General features: G+C 43.5%; 1 non-coding gene across 2 annotated transcripts in view; it reads right to left on the bottom strand.

The window, feature by feature from the left end:
* The window catches only part of LOC109633564 (uncharacterized), a 210,667-nt gene that overhangs the window by 181,000 nt on the left and 14,715 nt on the right, over positions 1 to 14,952 (bottom strand). For both annotated transcript variants that reach the window (XR_011245952.1, XR_011245953.1), the window contains exon 2: positions 7,977 to 8,074. This is a non-coding gene — a transcript (uncharacterized protein). The remainder of the gene's footprint in view (positions 1 to 7,976; positions 8,075 to 14,952) is intronic.

Raw genomic sequence — 14,952 nt, 5'->3', positions numbered from 1 at the left:
CCATTCATCTGTTTCTTCATTTTCTTTTAAAGAGGTTCCAGTGTGAATTAAGAGAAGGGTAGTGCAGAGGTGTGCATCTTGCATGATAACAAGTGCATGAAGAGTTAAAAGGCTTGTTTTGTATTGATGTAGTGTGTCTTGTGATATAAGAGCATTTACTGACTGTGAGAATTACGTTAGAATGGTATAAAACTGATTTTCCCTTTCTATGGTAAATGCTTAGGTACTAAAAACAGAAAATCCCCAGCTTCCACTTAACAGTTGAGTTTTGTTTAAATTCTCCCTGATGCAGGATGAGTTTAGAGCAGAAGGTAACATGATTAAAATTCTAACTCTTATATCTGATGATGACAAACTGTGAGTTCAAGTTGTTAGAGTTTTCAGATCCTAAATCTGTAATGTTGATAAATCCAGCAGTATTTTTAATTAGAATCTGTTTGAAAAGATCGATATGTCAATATTATATCGCGATTATGAACGTGTGTGCATGCCTGTAAAATTATCTAAAAATAAAAAAAAAAAATCACACCAAGCATTGTGGAAAAAAATATTACTATGAGAACTGAGCAACAAGGCAGTTTGAATGATTACTTGCATCTTGGATGAAACAAAGATTTTTGATGTTAAATATAAAATAGAGATTAACCGTCCAATTATCCTCTCATACCTGTGTATATCATACTTTGCCTCTCCTCGTGACACATGTGAAGTGTCAGTGTAGTAATTCCAAATTTTAAAAAGTCTATCTCCGGCAGACGATAATTACATCCTCTAGTGTAAACATTAAAAGTCAATCAGCTCCCAGGCCAGTTTCATAGAAAGAAATGTGGAGGTAGACACTTCTGCAAACGAGCACACACACACCCACAATCGCATACACACAAAACAGACAGTTACTGTACCCCAAAAAACAAAAACAACCACACACACACACACACACACTCAAGCAGCTTTTTCAAAGTCATAAAACGAGGGGACTTCAAATGCAGCTATTTGTTTGGGGCCTGTTGTCGTGGGAATAGGCAGTGCGACTGTGCTGGTTCATTAGAATTCCTTTCAAGTTGCGGAGTGCGGCCTCCCTGTGTTCCTCTCCCCATATTCCCTGACCCCGACGCATCTCCATGGGACTGAGGTAGGGCGGGGCGCCGGGAGGAGAGGGGGAGGTAGGGGTTGGAAGTAAAGCACAGTACATTACACAGTAAACACACACACACAAACACAGTTTTGAATGCAAACGTACAGCGGGACACCAAACTGCCTGCAAACTGTATTGTACACACACCGGACAGGGTACTCTTCCTATGGCAGATGCACACACGTTTTATTTCAATAAACAGCTACACACACAAACACACACATACCCAGAGCTCTCCTCCCTAACGGTGTCACCTCGCTGCATCACCCTCTCAGGGATGCAGGGGGGAGGTTCGCCTCAGCAGGCACAGCTCAGCGCTCGGTCACAGGAGAGACTGCGATGTTGTGTTTTTGCCACCAGAGATGGTGGCAGGGAAAAGTGTTTGTGTAACGCACCTGGATCTTTTCTGGCACACAAATAATTGCAACCCCCCCCCCCCCCCTCATCTGCTGCAAGAGCAGCTGAATGTTGCCTCGAAAGTCCTCGAAATTAAGATGAATATAGAAGAGTCTCCGTCAGTTGATGACTGCAACGACTAGATTTCCAGCAAGTTTAACTACGACTACTACCAATGAAAGAAAAGAAAACAAATTATCCAGTCATGGCAGCATTTGAGAAAACTCACTAAAATCAATATTTCAAATTCAATTTAAGACACAAGCAATTGTTTCTAGGACAGATGGAAATTAATTAAATCCATTTTTAGGCCAAATCTGTCACTTAAATACCTAAAAAACGTTTTATTATTTTATAAGACTGAAAAAAAATCTCAATGCACTTCTCTTAGAAATGCAGAATATGTTTCTTTAGATATAAAAATACTTAGAAAGGGTTTGATACTTCAGGAAAATACATCATGAAAAAGGCATATGTGCTCTTTATGATTCCATAACATCACTTGATCATTTCAGAATAAATTGTGATAATGACAAACAAGCTTTAACAGTGTTTAGCATTATAAGAAAGGGTGTCCTGAAAGCACAAACCCAATAATGAAATTAATACAGTTATTTCACAAGATGAGTCAGTACATTGGTGCAGTATTTAATGATGTACTCCCCCATTAGTGTGAGTATAAAGTAACCAGTGCTGGTTCATTGGTTTGCAACGCTGTCCAGTTTGCAGAGTGAAAATGGCATGAACCTCGGCCTGTGTATTTTTTTTCTCCACTCAGTCGGAGCGAGGTCACTTTGGCAGACTGCGCTCCCGAACGAGACCCCAGCGGGCGCCAGACTGCAGGGAGAGGGACGCAGAGCTGCTGCCCGTCACAGCCCACTGGTCACCTGACGGGCCCCAAGGCCTGCCAGACTGACACCACCCCCGGCCGGGCAGGAGGCAGAGAGGGGGCAGAGGAGGGGTCCTAGGATGGGGTGTGCAGAGGTGGAGGTTGGCATAGGGGACAATCAGTACTGCATTTATCTATTTTATATAGTTGGGTAGAAGTGGAGAGGACACTGGAAGACAGGACAGAAGATGTTCTGCCACTGTGCCCACTGTTGGCGTATGACAGAGGTTGTTTCAGGTGACAGAGAGAAAGAGATTGGAGGACAGATTGCAACAGACAGCCATTACTCAACATATAATAGAAATAAAGCAATACACGTGACAAGCAGCTACAATATAGCTTTGTAGTTGAGTGAAAAAGAAAAACTCTGGGTGATAAAAAAAGACATGTATTATCAGTGAGAGAAAAGAAAGACTGAGATAGCAGAGAGGGGAAAAAAGGGATAAAGGAGAGTGAAAAACTAGTTGTGTGTGTCCCAGCATGTGTCTGAGGCTGGCGTGAAGGAGGGAGGAGGGCAACACTCACAGAGTCTCTCAGGCGTGTCCAGAGCATGAGCCAAGTACCTCTACTATGTTCTCTCACACACACACGCACGCACGCACACGCACGCGCACACACGCGCACACGCACACACGTGCGCGCACACGCACACACACATACATGCACACACACATACATGCACACCTGCCCTCTCACTCCCTCTCCTAACACACTTATTCACTCAAACACACAGCAACGCACATGTTTCGTCACACTTAACTTTTACCCTGCATTTACAAAGTTCATAAAAAGTTTTACAGGAAATTCACACCACTCGATCCAGTGCACTCTAATTTCTCTTGCTTTTTTCCCAACTAATCTACTTTCACATATGCTGGAAAGAACTGAGACAGTTCTATTTGGAGTATCTATGGGATATTTTCTGTCCTGTGCTCATGTAAACATGACAGTTTTTACACGGAGAAGAGCTTGTTCTTTGACACTGATCCATGTTTGCACTCATATATGTGATGTGTAAATGCATGAATGTAACGCTTACCTTGAAGATATTCATGCTAAAAACACTCATGTACACTCTTGCAGGTTCACATTATAAACACACAGAAACCCAGCAGACATCCTCGCACATGGAATAAAGGTATGACTGATGAGGGCAGCGGATTTAATACTGTCAAAGGGCAGTCCGTGTTCTTCAGCAGAGCACACACGGTAACTTTGCAATTAAACAGTAAATGGATCAATGTTTGTATATGTTTGTGTGTGCATGTGTGTGTCTGGGGGGCCTCAGGGGCCCGTCCTAATGAGCTATCTGTGTGCATTTCTAACAAGAGCTCGGTGCAGCGCCCACGGCACTGTCATCCTGGGCCATGGCTGACCTTGCTCGGCTGCTAGGCTGTGTCGTTTGCTATATTTATGGTACCACCACCACCTTTCTCTCTCTCTCTGTGTGCGTGTGTGTGTGTGTGTGTGTGTGTGTGTGTGTGTGTGTGTGTGTGTGTGTGTGTGTGTGTGTGTATTCACTAGTGTGTGCATTCCAGGAGGGCGGGAGAGCAGGGGGGCTCACTCAGGAAGCAAATACTGTGTATATCAGCATAATGAATCAAGTGGCAGAGAGTGAGCGAGAAAAGAAAAAGGGGGAGAGAGAGAGAGAGAGAGAGAGCAAAAAAAAGGGAGGGTGGAAGAGAGGAAGGGATGGAGAAAGCCATTTTCCCTCTGCTGGTTCCTCCCCTCCTGGCAACCAACTCCTGTGGTGTCTATTCCCTCTATTCTGCGTTTGCTTGTTCCCTTTTTTTTTTTCTCTCATTTTGCCCTTTCCCCACTTTCATTTCTTTGCTTGACCCTCCTCCAGCACAGAACCATGTACCATGCATACAGGCATTTCCTGTTGAACTGGACACAACACTCATCAGGTTATATGACACTTAACGTGTGTTTACCGTTGTCTCTGGTCTGGACATATGGTATTAACCCTGCCAATGACAATGGAAGCTTAGAGCATTTTACACTGTGTACACACAGTAAAACGTGAGCTGGTAGCATGCATCAATTCATATCGAGGCTCAGTGCATGCATGCATGCAGCTATACGAGTTTGGCACCAACCAAGGCAGCTGAATAACCGATGGAATAATAATAATGCATGTGCATGGAATCAACTGGACCCCTTGTTCGTTTCTGGGCAGGGGAGAGAGGCTGGTGCGCACACACACACACAAACACACAAATGCACACACACAAACGCACACACACAAACACACGCGCACACACACACGCGCACACACACAAACACGCACACACAGACCCACAGTTAGATACATACACAGCCTCAATATGCAAAGCTCCCCTGTGCTGGGTTAAGGGAGAGGGGCGTGCTGCTGTGAATACTCATCTGAGCCTGGCAGAGGGAGCTGTGTGTATCCCCCCATAACCTCAGGGCGAGGGGCAGAGGAGAGCGCTCCATTTGCGTGGGACACACATACACAAGTGGAAACACACACACACAGGCCCAAACAGAAAAGTCAGACACATACATGCTCATACGCCAACTCACACACATAATATAAAACCCAGGCATACACACATTCACACATGGAGGCGATAAGCGAAAGGAGCACTATGGGGAGGGGGCGCCGTGACCAAAAGTAAAGTTTTAATTCGGTCCTCGGGGACACTGCTTACTCATCCAACTCCCCCAAGGACCGACTTCCTCTGAAATCTATTCAAATCACATCTCTCCTCCGCCTTTTATTGCATTTCTCATATCCCCATCACAAAGTGACAAATCACCACACACTTCACAGAACCAACATCACTTTCCCTCCATTTTGGGGGGCAGATGGATTTGGGGGATTTTTACTTTTAAAGTGATTAGAGAAACTCACTTCCAACTGGGTTTCCTATTATTTCCTATGAGCATTACTGTACATGAGTTGTCATGTTCAGAGTCCAAGGACACCTTTACCTGTCAAAAACATGCAACAGAAATTGTATTCTCAGTTATTTTCAAGAGAAAAATTTTATTTATTTGGCAAATCTGAAACTAAACCTCCCTCAGTAGTACACACACACAAAGATGTACACCAAATACAGCATTTAAGGCCCACCACTACTCTCTAACGTGCAAACACATAAGTGTAGGAACACATTCTGTGACTCAAGTCCCACACTTCCAGCCAGTGTTCTCCGCTCCATTCTCAATATAGCAGGTGATGAGAGCGTCGAAGTCTAATTAGTTTATGCAGACGTATGAAGCTGGTGGGACAGGCAGCATTGTTATTATTTCCCTGGCAGCCCACTGCAGACACACACACACGCACACACAGAACAACAGTGACACTTACAACGTCGCCTGCCGCATCCCCAACCATGCTCATCCAAGGCGGTTGAGGGGGGGTGAAATGGTGGGGCTGGTGAGGCTGGATGAGAAAGGGGGTGTCAGGATGGGGAGAGCCGGTGTGCGAGCGTGAGAAGAGAGGGAGAGAAGCGGCACTTGATATATTCGTAATGTTCCTTAATATTTTCATTTTGATGTAATTTGTGGCCCCGGTTTTTTAAATATCCGCTCTGTAATAATGTTTAATTTCAAGGGTCAGTCTGCCAAGGAGTATATTAAAGCTGATAAAACTCATTTTCCACAGGCCCAATATCGCGCTCAGATCAGGTTAGGAGGCCAGCCTCCCTGAATATTTCATCTTTTATCATGCCGATAATGGGAAGATGACAGAGGCGCATTATTACAATGAGAGAATTGCTCATTTTCCTGACGGGGAGGGCTGCCTGGCTGCTTGGCTGCCTTCTCTCCCGACCGCCTGCATCAATGACTGGTTGGGACTGCTGAGAGCCAAGGGCTCCACAGAGTGTTTGTCGCAATAAAGGCAATTCTTCCCTGGGAGAGGAGAGGTGACGAGTGGAGAGGAGCAGCGGAGGCACACAGAGGGGATGGAGGTAGAGAGAATGAGAGAGCGGTAGGGAAGAAAATGAGAGAGAAGAGAACGAGAAAAGCAACTTTCTTCAACCACCTCACTTATTTGATTGCGATGAATAATAAATGTGGGTTTGGAGTTGGTGTGTGCGTGAACTGGGTGGGGGTTAAGCAAAAGAGCAATAGCAGTGTGTGAGTGTGTGCGTGCTGGTGGTGATGTGGCAGAGTAGGGGGCTGGGTGAATCTAACAGATTTGAAGAAGGTCCCCATTCCGAATTAACCCATTTAATTGAGCCATTAGGAAAGAACAAAGCTGGGGCTATGGGGTGAGACGAGGGGACAGAGTGGGGGGGCTGCAGCCCATCATCCTCCTTGGGAATGGAACCTGCCCCACACGCAAATGACTAACTGGACCTTCTCTGGCGCCAGAGCAGCTTAATAAATGGACCCAATCAAGGCTTTTCTGGGGACCACCTGTGTCCCGTACAGGTCAGAACCATTAGACCCACATTAGAGGGCCGTGATAGACGCAGACGCCGCTCCATCCACCCCAATAATGAGGATAATAAGAGAACCATAATGGCATATTTATGGGCTGGCTAAGAAAAGAAGACACTGGCTGCAGTGTTTTGGGGTATTCAGAATGGGAGCGGTGGAGAGCAGAGAACTCTGATTCACAGACAGGTGACTTGTGTGAGAGTGTATATGGCTTTAGGCAATGCACAAGATCGTGGCCTGCAATTTCAATTACCGACATGATTACACAATTTAATCCCTCACATATAAAGCCTGTAATAAAAGAAGCAGCAAACGAGTACACCAGAGTGATCAGAATAAAATGACTCACAAGAGACCTAGTTATGATACATTTCCATTTCCAGTGGCTGCGCTGTGTGAAAGATCTGTCACACACCAGGTGGGCCTATCTTGGCATTTAATATGTTAATCTGTAATCTTCCTCTTCATTCAACTATTACTACAGGCACCGCATTGATGGAATTTTCTCCTTTTCAGTCTCTCTCTTCAGCACTCTAATCTTGACAGTTCTCACTGCGCCACAGGCATTGAAAAATGAATCCTGGGAACTAAGGATGGGAATTTTTAACTGACTAGTCATTTACACATTCTGGCTGACGTCAAAAATACTTGGCGTTTAAAGTCAACTTTATGTGGCCTTAAAATAATGTGTGAATATTATACAGGTATATTTGTTGAATCTCAAATGTTTATGGCAATTTTGTGGCATCATATCCCCTGCACATGCGTCAGTGGGTCCTTTTATACATCAGATGTCTAGACAAGCTGAACAAAAGTAAGTGACATATTGGCTAGAAGCTCCTTCAACACTTATTTACCATTGAACTCTTCAGTGTTTGTTTTGTAAAGAAGGAGACTTGTGAATAAATCTGCTCCCAATACAGAACTTTGTAAATGTCTGGCTCACGTCCAAACAATTAACAATGAAAAAATCCCGACCAGAAAATGCAGACTGCCATGAAAAGCAATGGTGATGAAGACAACATCTCTCATGATCCAGTGCTTAACATCAGAAAACTCTTTCTTTTGTTATTATTTTGATTGAGAGGCCCTCAGCTGTAGCAAAGTTACAAACTGTGAGTTAACGAAAACACTTACAATTACTGATCTGTGTGTGGTGGAAGGAGGAAGTCCATCCATACCGGAAACTTCAGCAGTTGTTCTGGTGTCATCTGTGCAACAAGTTTTTTCCCCATCTGTGTAGAAACAGTAACACAGTGTATAATAAAGTTTAAATGCAGTTTAGTTTCACCTGCTCAAAGCCTTTACACTCTATACCTATATTTCTTTTTCACTTCCGTTCCATATTAATCGAGATACAAAATGAAGATAATATTTGACAAAGCTAGTTTGGTTCCTGTCCTGCTCGACCAGGTGAGAATATCCTACCACCATTAATGAACGTTCACAAAAGCACAAAATCCTTCACATTATTCAGGAGAGAAGTAGAGCAGCCAGGTGCAGCAGACAGAGGCAGGAAGTGACGTATTAACTCTGCAGCGTAGATCGCCTGATCATGTTTACAGTTCCATCGTTGGCTCTTATGACCACAAACTCTCTTGACATCTTCGTCTGAGTCTTCACGTGTCTCACCATTTTTTCACCAGGAGATATTTGTTTTGATCGTTCTTTTTCATTTTTGCTTCTGTCGTGTTTTAAAAGCGCCATCGAACCCCCCCACTCAACACCCCTGCTGTGTTCACATATCGAATTCTCCTGGAGTTCTACGAACATTATACTACGAGGTCAGGTGGATAAAGTTCACAGAAACTACAGAGCGCCTCACTCAGACATTTGCATTCACATATGCACCTCCTCCGGAGAAAATACGGAGGATCTGCGGAGACCAGTGTATGTCGGAAAGAAGCTACAGATGAGGAAGTGTTGGTTAAATGAATGGTTACCCGATGCTACAAGGCACCATGTTTAATGGAGGCCATGAGGGTAAGTACCAAGAATTGTCAATGACAATTTGGGCAAAATAATGTAATTTTGAATCAGCTTGCAAGTGATGTAAAAACCAGTGTGTCGGCCACTGTGAAAATCCTCCAAAATAAAAGATGACCCATCGCAGGAATAACCCACCCATCCCCAGCCACCCTCCAAAAAAGGTGCCAGACACTTTGGGTGCATCCCCATGGTGAGGAAAAGGAAGTGATGAGTACCCCAAAGGGCAACGGAGGTCACAACTGACCAGCGTGACTGCCAACAACCCCAGGAAAGGGCAAGATGGAGTCAATGTGTCTGGACCCCCACCCTAATCAAAAAAAAAAAAAAAAAAGAATCTGTCACCGTGTCAGGAGGGGTGAGAGGGAGGTGGCGGGCTGGGTCAGGATGGGGGTTAGGGGGAGTGGGTGATGGTGGGTACCAGACTGGGGCACCTCGGGGGACTTTTGGGGAGGAAGAGCCATGCACCATGTCTCCTGCTACCAACCGATGTTCCCTCATTTGATTGTAAATCCATGAATAATGCATGGCGGATGGGACTGAAGGAGGGGGAAGGATGGGGGGGTGAGTGGGGAGGGGACCTCAACCTTAAAGGGGCCCTGCCACAGTGGGAGTCATTACCGATGAACAACCACACTGATGAGCCACAGAGAGAGAGAGAGAGAGGGATGGGAGAAAGAGAGAGAGAGATGGGAAATAAATGGAGGAGAAAAACAAACAAGATGTAAAAAAAGAAAGGAGGATGCCCAAGAAACCAGGCCTCTCAAACATTTCAAGCATGCCGCTTATTGAGCTGAACTGTTTTCATCACTCTGTAGATGTTTTGTTGTTGTTTTCATCTGTTCATAAATCTACAAGAAATTCAACTCAGGAAAATACCCAACATATTTTTCCTGTTTGTTTGTACTTGCTGCAGAGCTTCTCTTTTAATAACTTTTATCTGTAGCAGGCCTGTGGTGAGCAGAAGGAGCAACTGTACTGTAAAAACTCAATAATTAAATTAAGCCAATACTCTGAGGAAAAGCACAAACGAAATAACAGAACTAGAAATGTGAATTACATATATCAATAGAGAATATGATCAATCTGATCTAGAATGAATTAAACTGCAACATTATCTTACATCCCCAAGACATTACTTTTCACACAAGTGGAGTAACTGCTCCCTGTTTAATTTGAATGACTCAGAGCTTGTGATATGAGCTTGGTGTTTTCCACTTGTAAATTACAACAAGGTAAAACAAATGTAATTCTTCATAACAAACTTAAGATTTACAGTATTTTTACAGTATAACTGATTAAGTTCTCTTTGAGTGTGTACAGTGTTGAGACAGAATTTACTGTGCCGTACTTTAAGGTGTCGCTCAGTTGCTGTAAATGTTGTCTAGCAGTTCATTGGCCTGATACGGAGGCACCATGACTGGAAGATGGATTGCTCCATGCTGGCCTGTGACTTGGCTTAATATTGCCAATATCAATCAATTAAAATATACCATGATTGACTCTGATGCCGATTTTGCAATATGGCCTTGGAACAATTAGGACATTAGTCAATCGATAGGAAATGAATCACAATTTTGAAAAGCGATTTGTCCACCTATTCTCTCAATAATGAAAAATGTCACCTACTGTCTAGTTCCAGGGATAGAATTCACTGCTTTAATACATTTTATATCATCGTGAATTGAAAATGTGTGGGTTCGGAAGTGTCTAAAAACAGTCTTGACATCAGCTTGGCCCCTCAAATTTTGTGCTGTCCTCCTTTCACCATTTTCTGACATTCTGAATTTGATTCAATAAAAATATAATAATAAAATATTGTAAAGTTAAAACAATTATCATTTTACTTGCATCCACACATACAACAGAACAGTAAGCTCACACCTTGACGATGGCAAAAAGTTCAAAAACAAGAGAGACTGGTACTTGTAAATCCATAGAAACACAATTTCCTTCCACATATGCAAGTTGGTGGTGCAGGAGGTGGGTGGGAGAAGGAAATGAGCAGAGCCATCCAGCAGTATTGCAAAGTGTGCATGTATATGTCTGCAGGTGTGTACGTAATCTCTGTGTGTGTGTGTGTGTGTGTGTGTGTGTGTGTGTGTGTGTGTGTGTGTGTGTGTGTGTGTGTGTGTGTGTGTGTGTGTGTGTGTGTTGCTCCTGCGGCTCCAGCTAAGGCGCTGTAACAGGACTAGGTGTTATCACTCATTCTGATTCCGTATTACAGCATGACGGATGGGCCCCTGCGGGCCGGTGAGCATCGCCGCGTGCTTATTACCGCAGCTCTTAAGTGGGAGTTGATTTAGCTTAAATAGGTTGTTTCATAAGGAGAAGACACCGGCGCTGTCACCACTGCTCTGTTCCTCACTACAGCAAACCGCCACTCTAATTGAATAATGCCTCCTCTACGTACCCATTAGGATGCTTAGGAACATAGTGTGCCCCAATAATTGCTTATACAACCTGGCTAATTTGGCCTTCACCCCCTGCACATACACAAACACACACACACATATATATAAGTAAGTGTGTGTGGAGATCTACACTTACTTGCACACAAAGACTAGTTTTCCCTCCATGTGTGAAATACGGCATTTCAGTTATAATCCACAGAGTGCAATCTTGTTCCGAGTTTGTATTTTGAAGTATTCATTGTTTGAAGATCATCACTATCACGCCAGCATATTAGCAAAACAAAACCAATATTTAAATCATAAATTCAAGATTTGATACAGCATTTCTAATTGAATATTCCTTTAACATGAATCCAAAGGAATTGCTGGATTCTGAACGCTACAAATGTGCAAATAGACCTACACTATAAAGGATTAGTGCTTCATTAGCATATCACAGAGAGTTATTTGAGAATGCATGTTCCAATAAAACAATTGCCGTGGTGTTTAAGCGTGGAGGTGGTTGCGATTGGCGGAGGCTCAGATACAGACATTTCGATTAACTTAATGTTGATCCGTTTCCTGGTCTCTGTTGGTTTTAAGAGATTATTGCTGATGCAACAGTGCAATGGCATTAATTGTGCGCCACTGTGAAGTGGAACCTGTGCCAACTCTCTGTTAGCAAACAAGGCCCCATGGATTCTTGCCAGCAACAACATACTCCCAGGGAAGCAAAAGTTGGCCGTCAATCATCAGCCCTCAAATGGAAATGCACCAATTTCTCACTAGGCTGACACTTCACGGACAAATGCACAAGTATTCATACACGTGCAAACACACAAACAAACCAAACACAGACACTCAAAGACACACCAAGGGCACTGTAAGTGAAGGAAAAAACAAAGGTAAATACTTTCAAAGTAAAGATCATGGACCAGAATATCTTGATCAAACCTGAACCGTTCACTTCTTGGACAGTCTGAGAATGTTACCCGCTCTCTCTCTTCGGGTCAAGAATGATCAGGAATAGGAATATAATTTTACCTCTGCTATGCAGAATTAACCTGATAATTATCACCTTGATAATTGTTTATAATTTGCTAAAAAATCATTCCTGAACTTACAAGTCCACAACTCAAATAGATATACACACAATAAATTCCCATCCAGAAACAAAATAGAACACACAGTTAGCAAGCAGTCATTTTCACACTGCAAACACACACAAACATTTACAGTACACATTTGTGCAGTGTGTTCTTACATGCCCACATATACACACACAGCCCTGTGGCTGCTTTGGTGTGCCACCCCGCTCTCTTTCCCATGCATGCTTGCTGTGCCCTCTGGTTGGCGGTGATTGATGACGGCCATGGAGAGGCAGATCATTTGGGTGGCCTCATCTACACAGGACGTAAATCAAATCAGCTTCACTAATGATTCTCAGGCGCTCATCTGGCAGCCGCGGCCAGAACTCTATCGGGTCTTGAAAGAAGGGACAAAGAAAACATCAATAAGTCCCAGAATGATTTTATTTGACCATCAGTTCCAGGGATTGATGTCAATTTTCTCATAGATTTCTAGGTGACAGGGAGCTACTTCTGTCGAGGAAAAATCAAGGCGTCATCATCTGTACTGCATCTCAAGTGTGTAATTGATGTAGATGTAGTGTGTGGGCATGTAAGCTCTATGGATATGCGTGTATTTAGATGTAAAGCAAGGTGATGTAACGTGGCTAAATAAGGAAACGATTCTTTCACTGGAATGATATCTGATATCAGCTGATGCTAGGGTGTGAATCTCACACATGGCAACATCAAAAAGCTTTCAGCTGTGAAGAGAATGAAAACTCCAGCATGAAAATGTCAGCCTCCAGACCATCAACACTGTCTCTGAACTAGTCTGTGGATCAAGTCCTGTTGCTAGCTGTGATGTGATGGATAACCCTGGCAGGCAAGAAGGCCTTAGCCCTCGGGCCTCCGGGGGTGACCCATTACAACTTTTCATTAAAACGTCTGTCCGATGCACCGCCTTGATTTGTCTTTAATTTATGATGCCATTACTGGCTAATTAGTGCCAGAATCCCTGTGCCCTGCTCAGCAGGCCAGGCCTTTGGCAGTTAAGAGAGGGCACACACTGCTGGCATTAGCTGCACAAGCACTGGAAAAGGATACTGTTACTAGTCTGGATTTCATTTTCCTTTTAAACTGTGATCTCAAAGGTCGGTACAGTGCAGCGACACATCAGAGATAGAGATGTGCTGTTCCAACCTTTTCAATCCCAAAAATGATAGCAACACTTGGGCTGGTCTCAGCCAGTGTTTACTTGGTGAATCACTGACGGGCATCTTTTTTAATGTGAAAGGCAATGTCAAGCTTGAACATACATTAAACACACACTCAATGAATTGTTGCCTCTGCCAAGGAGGTGTCCATTGGTTTGTCGACAGGGTTATGCAAAAGTCACAGAATGGATTTCCATGAAACTTGGTGGAAGGATGGTATAGGAAAAAGCCACTGAATTATATGGCATTGGTGGAGGTATGTGAGTGACAATTACTGAGTGCCAGGGTTATTTATTATCCCGTAATAGTAATAACAGTAGTAGTAGTGGTGCCAGTAAGAGTAGTCATAGCTGTAGAACTAGTGTAGCAAGTGTGAAACACGTCCTAACTGTTGACCGTTTGTCTTTAGCTCCCTCTATGCTTTTGCAAGATGAGTTTTATTTTTGATTGCTTTACAAGCCAACTGCAGTTCAAAGCTGATTCATGAGCTCCTTTTAGCCACTGCTAAATTACCATTTATTGTTGTTGCAATAGCCCAACCTGACACAGTTGGAACAAAAAAGCCTCTAAGCCTGATACAGATTTAACCATTAATTAGTGATACAGAGCAAAAAATTACTACACACTTTTTTTAAAGTAGCGTGATTAATAACAACTTTATATAACACTGAACTGAAATCTCTACTCCTTTGTCTTGACAGTTGTTTGACCCCGGCACAGAGCCCTTAGAAAAATTCAAAATGTGCATCATCTGAATACAGAACAAATGTTTAACAGTAGCCTAGCAGAGCAGAGAATGACTGTCCTCAGCAGCTTGTCTATAAGATTGGAGGGGAGGGGGGTCTCATCAAAGCCAGTGCACCCATGCATGAAAGTCAATCCACTGCTTGTGTGTGTTTTATTTATTCATTAGTGACACGCGGCTTGAAAAGGAAGAAGAAAAAAGACAAGAAAGTTCCATTCAAATAAGCATGGCATCCCTGGAGCGGGATTGTACGAGAGAGAGAGCAAGAAAGGGGGGAGAGTCAGAGAGTGTGTGTGTGTGGGGGTGTGTGTGTGTGTGTGTGTAGCAAACAGGGTGCTGGAGGAGAGGTTGGAGAGGGAGATGAGGGAAGAGTGGGATGACTTCTTTTAATTTGGGGAACCCCTCGGGGGAAATTGGGCCCGTGAACACGCAATTACGACAGTCATCAGTGAAGCGCGCACGTAAGGAAGTGGGGCATCGAGTGTTTAAAAAAAAATCAAGAGGGAGAAGAAGGGGGGGAAGAAGGGAAGAAATGATTTGAAGTATTACTATCTTAAATCTCAGCCCCCCGAACCCCCTAATAATTACTCACATATATTTACAAATCGTAAATCTCCATATGTGTCAATTCCGAAATGATAAATGTAGCTAATACAAGGTAGTCCATTACAATTAACTGACAATTTGGGGATGAGGGGAAGGCAA

This window comes from Paralichthys olivaceus, chromosome 13, assembly GCF_024713975.1.
Source record: "Paralichthys olivaceus isolate ysfri-2021 chromosome 13, ASM2471397v2, whole genome shotgun sequence".
Lineage (NCBI taxonomy): Eukaryota > Metazoa > Chordata > Actinopteri > Pleuronectiformes > Paralichthyidae > Paralichthys > Paralichthys olivaceus.
Note: the sequence above shows the minus strand (reverse complement) of the source record. Positions and strands in the feature narration are given on the sequence as shown.